The sequence below is a fragment of the Solanum verrucosum genome, unplaced genomic scaffold (genome assembly GCF_900185275.1).
Source record: "Solanum verrucosum unplaced genomic scaffold, falcon-dt-bn FXZP01000052.1, whole genome shotgun sequence".
Classification (NCBI taxonomy): domain Eukaryota; kingdom Viridiplantae; phylum Streptophyta; class Magnoliopsida; order Solanales; family Solanaceae; genus Solanum; species Solanum verrucosum.
The window spans coordinates 580,752-593,162 of NW_026020193.1; the positions used below are offsets into that span (position 1 = coordinate 580,752).

At 36.3% G+C, this 12,411-nt stretch overlaps 1 long non-coding RNA gene across 1 annotated transcript; it reads left to right on the forward strand.

Annotated features, from left to right (window-relative positions):
- Nucleotides 1-3,426: 3,426 nt before the first annotated feature.
- Nucleotides 3,427-12,045, forward strand: LOC125829431 (uncharacterized). Its single transcript, XR_007443097.1, has 3 exons — nt 3,427-3,500; nt 11,884-11,948; nt 12,031-12,045. It is a non-coding gene; the product is annotated as an uncharacterized LOC125829431 (long non-coding RNA).
- The last annotated feature ends 366 nt before the right edge of the window (nt 12,046-12,411 follow it).

The following is a 12,411-nucleotide window of genomic DNA, read 5'->3' on the forward strand; positions in this document are numbered from 1 at the left end:
TGCTTGTGGATTTCGCCAAGGGGTGATCCTTACTAGGTATGTGAGATCACATAGCATTGGGTTAGTTCACCCACGTGCCAATCATAATTTTATTCAGTGAAATTGTGTTCTTGAAAGTATAGAAATTGAGTTCTTGATGGATTTGTTGAAGTTTCTATTGGGTTCTTGATTGTTGAAGTTGTTGAGAAGATCTTGATTTAAATTCATGAAATTAGATGTAGTTTTGAGTAGATTCTTACATATTTTGGTTATGTATTCGAATTTAAGTGTTTGGGGAAGGAACCAATTGAATCTAGAGTGTTTAGAGTTGAAAAATGAGCAAGAAAAATTGGGATTTTCTGGGCAAGGGTCTGGGATGCCTCGCCAGCCAAAGCACCCCATTTTATGTTCTATAGTTTGGGTTCTGGGGCGTCGTGCCAGCCAGTGTGCCCCATCCCCAGTTTTGATGTTTTTGGGTCTGGCGCCCCGCGCCACTCAGAGCGCCAGGGACGCCAGGTTCTCTACCCTTTCCCACTTCTTTCCGTACTAGTTCCCTTGAAACGTACATATGTTTCCTAGTTGATTTCTACACTCTAAGGTACATATAAACAACATTAAATCATCCATAACATGATATCATGAGTCTTGAATCCATAATTCAATTCAAGGAAGGTTAAGAATCAAGTCAAGAGAAGTTCATAGAGTTTCCCAAGAGTCTTTTACAAACGTTTTAACTTTGTTTTAAGACTTGAGTTTTGAGTTGAGTAAAGAGTAAAGAGTGAAGTTCATTTCTTCAAAGAGTATATGGGGACTATGTATTCCCAAAGAGTTTAAAATATTTTCACATTTAAATAAGAAATGAAACTGAGGTTTCCAAAGGAGCCTTGAGCTAGTTTTTAGTAAAGAGTAACTGCTTTCACAATTAAGAAAGAGAGGAAACTTTGATTTCCAAGAAAAAGCCTTTGAGCTAAGTTTTGAGAAATTATTTCAAACCACAAAAAGAAGTTATGTTTTTAAAATATAAGAGCTAGTATTATATTTTGGGAGTAGTATTGAGCACTGATATGGGGGAGAGTTCAGACAACTCCCAGCTCCCATAAACCATGTAGCCATCATGGGTAGAAAATGGTCATACTTTTTATATGATTCCTTAGTGAATTTTAGCATAGACTAGTGGATCCACTTAGTAGTCAGGTTCTATACCCTTGTCAAAGTATAGGACGGCCCTGGCAGCGTGAGGTAAAACGTTGTATCATCACAATAGCTCTTAAGTTATAGTTGTCGGTTAGAGAAACTTCCACAAAAGTATTTTGTATTATTATATACACAGAGTTACTTGTATTTTTATATACATCCAGAGTTTATATTGTATCTTTGTATACTTACAGAGTTACTACTGTATTTATAAATACACAGAGTTGTTATCCATGTTTTAAAAGCTTTTCTCTATATTGCATTCATATTATTGCTTTATATTGAAATGAGTTAAGTTAAGTTGAGTTGAGCCCATGTAAGTTCTTTCAGTTCCTTTCAAGCTTATGTCTTGTTTTAGTATTCCCCTTGCATGCTCGTACATTCAATATACTGATGTCATTTGGTCTGCATCATTGTTATGATGCAGATACATGTAACCAGGATCAGCATCCAATGCTTCGTTGATCCAGTTGCGTATACAGAGTCTTGTGGTAAGCCTCATTGCTTTTCGGAAGATCCCTATTTACATTGCTCTAGTATTTTTCAGTTGTTAGGATGATCGGGTGTCTTTTCCCGACATCCCTCCTACTTTTAGAGGCTTCATAGATAGACAGTTAGTTAGTTCATTTGCCACTATTTTGTTATTGGATTATGTTTTAAGACTTGAGTTTCCATCTTGGCTAGTTGAATGTTTCCTTTAACACATTCTAAGTTTATTTCATGAGTTCATTATTTGAGACTATTTTCTTGTGTTTAAGTCTTCTGCTAAGTAGTAAGCCAGGACAAGGGTTCGCTTGGGGCCAGCAATGGTTCTTGAGTGTCAGTCCCACCCAGGGTGTAGGCTGGGGCGTGACATACTGGATGTAGTTTTTTTTGGAAATTTCGATTCCAAATCTTTGTTAATCTTCTGATTTTTGATTAATTTTTTACTTGCCTGTTCGTAATGGAGTTTGAGATCCCTCAAATTGCATTCATGAGTTTCATTACTTTACTTTGATCATGATGCTAAGTTTCAAAACTGAGCCTATATATCCAAAATTGATTTTTGGAGTTTGTTTCCATTTATTATTCAATGAATATTAAGTTTTACCCATTATTTGAGATGTTGAAGGTCCATTTATGTTGAATTGAAGAAATTGTGAATTAGTTATGCGGCCTAAACTATTGTATGCTCATTATGGTGCCCATAACGTTTTTCCTTTCGATATGGTAATTCCCGTTGCCCGCCCTCCACCCCTTTTTTATTTTTTCTCGATTGATTTTAAACTTGTTATTTTTGGAATTTTTCCAATGTTTGTGCCATTTTTCTCTAGTTTTAGTTCTTTTACTCTTTCTGCCAGATATATACGTGTATTTCATTTACGAGTTCAAACCTTTACCAAAAATCTTGTTAATTGGGTATTTCGGGTTTCTTGACATCGCAGGCCGAACTCGCCCATGAATCCTTGCAGAGGAAACTAGAAGAGAACTTGTTTGCAAGTTCTCAAGTTAGTTGTTGAATTGGACGCTTAGTTAGTCAAAGTCGACATTTGAAAGAGGTCAGTCCACCTGTTTTTCCTCAAAATAATTTGTAATTGATACAATTCCATTAAAGCTAAATTTAACAAAATATATGTTCCCTCTATTATATTTTTGAAATTTTTTTTATTGTTTGCAATGAAAATCGCTGAATTGATGACCAAACGATCAAATCCAATTAAAGAGAGGCTTTAATCTGTAATTTTCTCGTAAACCTGATTAGCTTACATTAGAAATGTTTCACCAGTTCCCCATATGTTTACACATTTAGGTATTTCTTATCTTGCTTAAAATATCACTATCGACACCGTCAACTTGCTTTTAAGCCTTACACCTATTAAAATTAATCACCAATGATTTAACTTTGATGAAATTAGCATTTATGTTCTCAATACTGAGTTTCTGCAATTATGGGCTCAAAACATAGTTGATTATTTTATTATTATTCACATATGTATTTAACATTTGTGGCAAACATATTGGATGCAATTGAACGCGTAGGAACTACATCAGGCTACCTCATTTCTTATACCAACCGATATTTAAGTAAATATATATGAATGAAATGGGTGATCCTCCAGATCTCTCTCACATCAAATGGCAGTTCCGATAGGCTGCACTATCCACATTTTCTCTAGAGTACAATGTCTATTAACACTGTTTCGAAAATTCAATTGTTTTCAGTAAGCATGTTTTCCTAATTGATGAATTTCTTCCTCTGTCGTTATAATTTCTGGATGATCAACCAGAAGTACAAAGCCCAGGGTTTTGGGTTTCAGCTGAAGGAGGTGCAACTATTAGTCCAATCGGTAACACATCGTTTTTACATTTGCTTTAGGTTTTCAATTCTAATTCAGTATTTTTTTCCCCAATTTGTTATTGTAGTTAGTAATTCAGTAGTTTGTTTGATCTTCCTTTCTGGTTGCAAGCATAAATGAATTTACCTTAAGTATTTATTTTTGATAATAAGATCGCATTCAGTATTATATTGTTAGTCTTATTATTATTTATGGATTTTCAAGTGATTCCTTGTGAATGTTCCTTGTAGGTCTTCTGTTCCTCTACACGACCTAGATTTTACTTACTTTTCTTTTAAACTTATCCTAAGTGAACCAAGTTGCCTAAGGTATTTCAATTGCGAAGTAAAGCCAGTAAAATAAGAACACAATGTTTTACGTGAAAACACCCGGCTCACAAAGGTGTAAAATCCACGACCTGTTCCTCAACAGGATTTACCCCAACTTCACTAAATAAATGAGCCTCAACAACCAAAGAGATTACAAGAGTTAAGTAACCTAAAGATTAATCAACTAATATTTATTCTAGCACAAACCTCCAAGGTGTGTATTTCCAGTGTCTTCGAGTTGCCCTCAACTTGAAGACTAAGATCCTAGATTCAGTTTATAAATCACTGAACTATCAATACAATAAAATCACAAACACTAAGATACTTCCTAGAGTCTGTTTTTCAATGTTCTCCGTTCAGCAGTACCTTGAAAGTTAATCACTTGATTCTTTATTGCTTTGTAAGTGTGTAAGGAGTATGGACACATCTCCTCTTATTTATGTTTTTGCTATCAGAAGTCTTCTATTCCTTTTCTGACTCTTCTTTCATTCAACAACTCTATTTCATTTAGAGTTTTACTTGCAATGAAACTCCTTTATGAAATAGAAGTCTTCCATGAAAACCAACGTTTGAGATTACTTTGCCAACGTGTTCCTTGCATTTCATCAGTTATCAAAACAATGCTTATCCCAAAAAATTCCCCCTTTTTATGATGACAAACCTATGTCCATTTTATACATCCATTTTCACTTTGCTATTCTGACCTATTAACATTTAAGCATGGAACACTTTGGACAAGACAGATTAGTTGTGGGTTATAAATACTACATACCCTGTTCTTCCCCCTTTTGGGCATCATCAAAAATTGTTTCAAGATAAATAATAAGGATAGAAGCGTAAAAATGATTAATACTGAATCTGCACCAAAATATGGCGATCAAAGTCATAACCAAATCAGCTAAAAACAGTGAGTAACATAGACAAAAGTACCAAGAGCTGAAATTAGTGTAGGAACAGCCAAAATAGAACACAGAATACAACCAAAGGGCATTAAACGTCTTAAAGAAAGAGCACACACAAAACATGATTCACAAAAACAACATAGTCGAGCAGAGAGACAAAAGAGAAGAGAGCTTTCAAGGGACTAAGGTGGGATTTTGAGTGGATAGTAGGTTAGTTAAATGGCACACAGTGGCAATATTTGCATTTCTTTCCAGATCAAGTTCATTTTGGAGAACCACTACCTGAGCCTCCTAACTCTCCATTTCTAATTGATGAGCAGTCGTCATAGCTGCTAGTTTATCTTCCTTCTCAGCAGGTTGACATTTCAATCGTTGAAGAGGGGAGTTCAGGCGCCTCATAGAAATAGGAAGAGCCATATGATTAACCCGACCTACCACGTCCTTGACAGTTTGAGAGACCCACAACTGTATTGGCACATCAAAAGCCTCAAAGATAGAAGCCATCCAGAACCCATAAGGAAGTGCATGACCATTTTTATTCTGATTAAGAACCCTTTGCATGTGGTTGATAATCAGAAAGGGTAAATTTATAAGCACCTCAATGTCCAATAACTCCATAAGGGTGAGATGAAGAAACTTAGCATGCGTCCGTCGTTGCTTTCGTTGTAGGATAATCTTATGAACCACATCAAAGTAGAGCTTATGTAGCAGAGACATCTCATTCTTCTAAATGCAACGATGATGAGGCAGATTAGGCTTTGACAAGAGCTTTTGACAGATACTTAGTGTAGAGGAATTGGCAGGTAAAGAAGGTCATTCAAGCTTTACATAGTGATTCCACCCGGCAAAAGGAATCTCTAATATCCGAGTAACATCAGCAGGGACCAAATGAATAAGGGTGTTTCTCACAGTGGAGGTAAAAGATAGACCATCACTCTTGCTATTTATGTAAAATTCAGTTACCTCCCTCTTAGCCATCTTACGTTAGATATCTCCCTAAATAAAAAGAGCTGACCAACCTTGAGCCCCTATGTTGGACAGTAACACAGCCATTTCAAGACCCCCAAATCCAGTGACCACTCTTCCTCAAAGAACTGATTGTTGATGGAAGTAAATAATTCTCTCAAGCTGAGCGGAAGATGCTGAAGGATTGGACTGGGTTGGATTCTCAACATCCGATCCAGACAAAGAACACGATGAGGAAACAGGGGAAGCAACCTGTTTCTTTTTGGATGTCGACGTGAAATTTCTTGATGATCAAACTATTGGGACAGATTTTGAAGAGGATTTCATGGCTTTTGGGGGTGGGCTTTGGCTTAAAGCAATAAGATTTAGAAGCAATGTGTTTACCACGCCTAACCCTACAAAAAACGACATCATCATCAGAAATAACAATGTCAGGGGATGTAGGGAAAGTTCTTACAAAGGCACGGGTCCTTTTACTTGCTGCTAATGCAGAAGCCAGATCAACCTCAGCCTGATGACATTTTTGGCGAGTTTGTTATACCCTAACACCGAAAATTGAGGGATTAGTTGTGAGTGGAGACGATTCAGACACAAGATTCTACACAAACTTTCTATTGAGAGCCCTAAGACGATGCTTACCCTTTGTAGGCACAAGATTAGCCAAAGGAATTTCCACAGAAGTATCTATACTCAAGGGGATAGGGGTAACCGAAAGTGCCATGAGAAAAAGTTCAGTTGAACTAGGAAAAAAGTGATTACGACTTACAGAGCTCCAATTTGTAGACCCATCTAGTGCGACCCTGAAAGTTGCATGTTCTCTCGATTCCCCCTCACTCGATGCTTCAAGAAGAAGAACTAAAGGAAGGTCTGAAGAATGATTTTCCGCAATAGTTGGGCTGGATGGAGGGCCATTTAGCGACACAACATAGGCGATTCCATCCTCAGACATCAAGATAATAGTTGACGGAGATGTTACGCTGATTAAGGCAAGAGAACTATCGATGGCTTCATGATTTCAGTTTTTCCAAGGGATTTCGGTGAAAACGCCATATTTGAGGATTCAAGCTTTTGGTGAATATGGGTAATCAAGAAAAGTATTTGGGAAGAAGAGGAGGCTTTAAGAAGGTGAAAAGACGAGAGCACGTGTGATATGATGGTGACAGCTTTCAGAGCGAAACAGAAAAAAGAGGGAGACGAAGGGTTTTTGGTTTTTGGCGGTTAGTATTAATGAGAGAGAAAAAATAAAATAACCATGTTATTAATATGTATCAGCATGTGGTACTCTAAATTAAAAGCATTTTATCCCTGAGGTGTGCTCCACAATTTGCTTAGCTAATTTGTACTTATATTTCATTACTCAAAGTAACAAAAATCCATGAGAATTCATAAGAGCATATAAGGACAAAATTGATATACAAGTGAATGTATTTGATAGACTAGATAATTTATCACTTCATAGCCTAAACACTTATTTTTCATATAGTGACAGTTTTCTAACCAATCATTGAGGGAGGGAAATTATGCAATCTTAATCATACCCAAGTCTAGTCTATTTTTCTCAAAGTGCTCTCTACTTAATGCTTTGGTAAAAATGTCAGCGATTTGTTCCTCAGTGGAGCAAAACATTATTGATATATGACTTTTTTCTACATTATCTCACAGAAAATGGTGTCTTACATCAATGTGTTTTGTTCGTTTATGTTTTACAGGATTCTTTGTTATATTAATAGCACTAGTATTATCACATAAAATAGGAATCCGGCCAACATTTAAACCAAAATCCAACAGTTGTTGTTTGAGCCATAGCAATTGTGCATAACATGATCCAGCCGCCACGTATTCAGCACAGTAGACAAGGCTACATAATTTTGTTTCTTAGTGGACCAGGATATCAAACATGTTCCAAGAAAGTGAGCCATACATGTGGTACTTTTCCTGTCGACCAGGTATCCAATTATAGTCAGCATTTGCCTAACCAACAAGATTGAAATTACTTTCTTTGAAGTACCAAAGTCCCAGATCAGTGGTTCCTTTGAGATACCTGAAAATTGTCTTGTATGACCATGGTCTAGTAGAAACTTAGATAGTCTTTCATACCATGCTCTTGGAGCTTGCTTCAGTCCATACAGAGCTTTGTCTAATTTATAAACATGATCAGGGAACTCAGGATTTTCAAACCCAGGTGGTTGTTTTACATATATCTCTTCTTTCAAATATCCATTCAAGAATGCACTTTCACATGTGAACTCTTTAAAAACAACAAATGCAATAAGTAATCGAATAGCTTCAAGTCTTGCTACAGAGGCAAAAGTCTCATCATAGTTGATTCCCTCTTCCTGATTGTACCCCTGAACCACCAACCTTGCCTTGTTTCTTATGACTGTTCCGTTCTCATCTAGCTTGTTTCTATATACCCATTTAGTTCCAATCATTGTTCTCCCTTCTAGTGATGGAACAAAATGCCATGCCTTACTTCTCTTGAATTGATTGAGCTCCTCTTGCATTGCTTGTATCCAATCTTCATCAAGAAGAGCCTCATTCACCTTTTTGGGTTCAACCATGGACACAAAAGCTTGAAATGCACATAAGTTCTTTAGACCTGATCTGGTAGTGATTCCAGATGTTAAGTCTGTAAGAACATTATCATTGGATGCAATCCTTGATACTTGTAGCTTTTTACATTCAGCCCTGAAGAGATCTCAGTAGTATCTACTGTATTTTGGTCGTCAATGTGACCAGTATCTTGACTTATTGTTCCCCCTATCTGTGTGTTCTCTGATTGCTCACCTGAAGGATCAGGTTGCTTACCTTGTTTCTGCCTGTGTTCCTCAATTTCATTATCACCTTGGTGTTAGTCTCAAACAAAGAACTGTTTTTATAAAAAATAACATGCACACTCTCTTCAACACATTTTGTTCTTTTATTCAAAACCCTATATGCTTTACTATGTGGAGAATATCCTAGGAAGATTCCCTCATCACTTTTTGCATCAAATTTTCCCAGGTTATTTTTCCCATTATTATGAACAAAACATCTGCAACCAAAAGTCCTCAAGTGAGAGATATTTGGTTTTCTACCTTTGAGTAATTCATAGGGAGTCTTCTATTAGATAGGATGAGTCATGCATTTGTTGATAATGTAACAAGCAGTACTAATGGCCTCAGCCCAGAAATTCTTTTCAAGATTGTTGGCAATCATCATGGTTCTGGCCATATCTTCTAAAGTCCTATTTTTCCTTTCAACTACTCCATTTTGTTGAGGAGTCCTAGCAGCAGAAAAATTATGATCTATTCCATGAGATGAACAAAATTCTACAAATTTTGCATTTTCAAATTTTGTTCCATGATCAGACCTAATGGAAATCAAGGACAATCCTAGAGTTTTCTCCATATTTCTTGATAAAGATAGGAAAAACATCAAAGGATTCTTCTTTAGAAGCTAGGAATAGAGTCCAAGTGAATCTAGAAAAATCATCAATAATGACAATACATACCTTTTTCTTCATCTGCTTCTTACCCCTATTGGTCCGCATAGGTCCATATGAATTAATTCAAGGCACTTGGTTGTACTTACCTAGTTCTTTGACTTGAAGGAGATCTCACTTGCTTCCCCCTTACACATGCACCACAAATTCTGTCATTTTTTAGTTTAGTTTTAGGCAAGCCTATAACCATCTCTTTTTCTAACAGTTTGTTTATTTGTTTCAAACTTGCATGGCCAAGTCTTTTGTGTCATAGTAAGGGATCATTAGCCATTGCACTGAGACACTTCAGATTTGTGCCAGGCATTCCCATGATGTCAGCTTTGTACACATTTCTATGTCTTTTAGCTGTTAAGATAACTTTAACTCATTTCTTCTTTTCCTTTTCTAGTTACAGACATCTTTAAAATTTCAGATTATAGATCTAGATTAAAAGACTCAAGTTTTTCAACTAGATAGTTGTTTTGTTCATCAGTTATAGTTTTGCTACTTTTGAGTTTCATGCACTCAAATTTTTTATCTGCAAAAACTTTAAACAGCTGATCTCATTCATAGGTTAATTCTTGAAAATCATCAATTAAACCACTCATTAATCCAATCAATTTATTTTTTGAAAAAAGGTGCAACTTTTCTTTTAGATCAAGAATACAAACCTCGGAGTTTTCTTCTTCCTCAAGATCCAAATCTCCTGCAGCCATGAGAGTTGTTTCCTCAGTTTCGTTATTTTCAGATTCTTCAGTTTCCGATCCCCAAGTAGCTGCCTCAGCCCATTATTACTTAGAGTTTTCTATCTTCTTGAGATCTGAGTCTCCTACAGCTATGAAGGTTGTTTCATCAATTCCTTCATCATCAAATTCCTTTGTTCGTGATCCCCAAGCAGCTACCATTGCACATTCCTCATTTTGTTTTGCGTTCCTTTCCTTTTCAACTCTTTCTTTCTTCCATTCAATTTCCCATTGTGGACAATCCTTGATATGATGATTAGTCTTTCCACACTTGTAGCATCCAAACTGAGATTTTTCATTCGACCACTTCTTAGTACTTGTTTCCTTCATTTCATTCCCTTTTCCTTTTCTGAGGAATTTTTTAAAGATCTTTGCCAGGAATGCCATTTGTTCATCATCAAGATCAGATTCTTCTTCATCAGATGCTTTCAGGGCCATTGATTTTTCACTGAGCATTTCCTCTTTCAAGTCATCCTTATTCATCTCATATGTTCTGAGATTTCCCACAAGTTCATCAAGTGTCATTATGGAGATATCTTTAGCTTCCCTTATAGCAGTGACTTTTATATCCCATTTTGCTTTTGGAAGAATCCTCAGCACCTTGTCAACCTGCTCCTCTGAGAACCTTCCCTAGAGATGAAAGCTCATTGATCAGCTTTGTGAGTCTAGTGATCATTTCTAATAAAGGTTTACTTTCCTTCATCTTGAAGGTTTCATATTCAGTAAACAACATGGCTACTAGGAATTTCCTTACTTGACTGGTTCCTTCATGAGCATTGACAAGTGCATCCCAGATTTGTTTACCTGTAGTACAATTTGAGATTTTGTTGTACTCATTTGGTCCTAGGCCACAAACTAGAATGTTTTTGGTCTTAACATTCTTCCTAAGAGTTGATAGGTCTTCCACAGTGAAGTCAATCCTAACTTTTGGAACTTGTACTCCTCCATAGTCTTCATAGGAATGGTAGGTCCAATAGTTATCCTATCCCAGAGTTCATAGTCTTCAGCTTGTATGAAGTCTCCCATGTGTGCCTTTCACCAGCCAAAGTGAGATCCATTGAACATTGGTGGTCTAACAGTTGATTGTCCTTCGATATGATAGGTGGTGCAGAATTCATCGCGATCTTTATCTTAGGTGTTAGCATGTATAAGATAACTTGCTCTGATACCAATTGTTACTCTACACGACCTAGATTTTACTTACTTTTCTTTTAAACTTCTCCTAAGTGAACCAGGTTGCCTAACGTGTTTCAATTGTGAAGTAAAGACAGTAAAATAAGAACACAGTATTTTACGTGGAAACACCCGGCTCACAAAGGTGTAAAAACCAAGACCTGTTCCTCAATAGGATTTACCCCAACTTCACTAAATAAATGAGCCTCAACAACCAAAGAGATTACAAGAGTTAAGTAACCTAAAGATTAATCAACTAATCTTTATTCTAGCACAAACCTCCAAGGTGTGTGTTCCCAGTGTCTTTGAGTTGCCCTCAATTTGAAGACTAAAATCCTAGATTCAGTTTATAAATCACTGAACTATCAATACAATAAAATCATAAACACTAAGATACTTCCTAGAGTCTGTTCTTGTTCTCCATTCAGCAGCACCTTGAAAGTTAAGCACTTGATTGTTTATTGCTTTGTAAGTGCGTAAGGAGTATGGACGCATCTCATCCTATTTATGCTTTTGCTATCAGAAGTCTGTACTCCTTTTCTGGCTCTTCTTTCGTTCAACAACACTATTTCATTTAGAGTTTTACTTGCAATGAAACTCCTTTATGAAATAGAAGTCTTCCTTGAAAACCAACGTTTGACATTACTTTGCCAACGTATTCCTTGTATTTCGTCAGTTAGCAAAACAATGCTTATCCCAACATCTTACATTCTGAAAGTATAGCCCACCCATGAAATCAAACTGCCTATGTATTATCTTAACTACTTGAAATGTGTTCTTTTTACTAATTTTTTTAACGTTTCAAAATGAATTTGGCAGTGTACAGTGATGTGGCTGCATATAGGTTGTCTTTATCCGATGACACTAAAGCTATTAACTAGCTGGTATGTGTTAAGAAATTGTATCAATATTCTGCTGCTGAAATTGCATTCCTTTTCCTTGATGTAATGCTGAAATTGTTTGCAGAACACACTTATACAACAAGGGAAGGAAATGGGTTGCGTGCTCTACACATATAGAAATTGTGTTAAAGCGCTTCCTCAGGATAGTAAAGAATTTTAGCTTCTAACAAAAAATATTTTGATCTCTTAATGAGATAAGGTTTTACATTATCAGTATCTTCTACTTTGCATCTATGCTTTTTATTTTTGTTTGTATTGGTGAACATGATTATAATATGTGGTGGTGGTTTGTAGTTTATTTCACAATATATTTGTATATCTTTATATTGGTGGAAGCTTTGTGAGAGCAGAAACGATGAGCAACCTCAATTCAAGCTTTAAAATTTAGCTAGAGCAAAGAGCATAACCTTGTTAATTGACTGGTATAATTTCCGCACAACTGCGG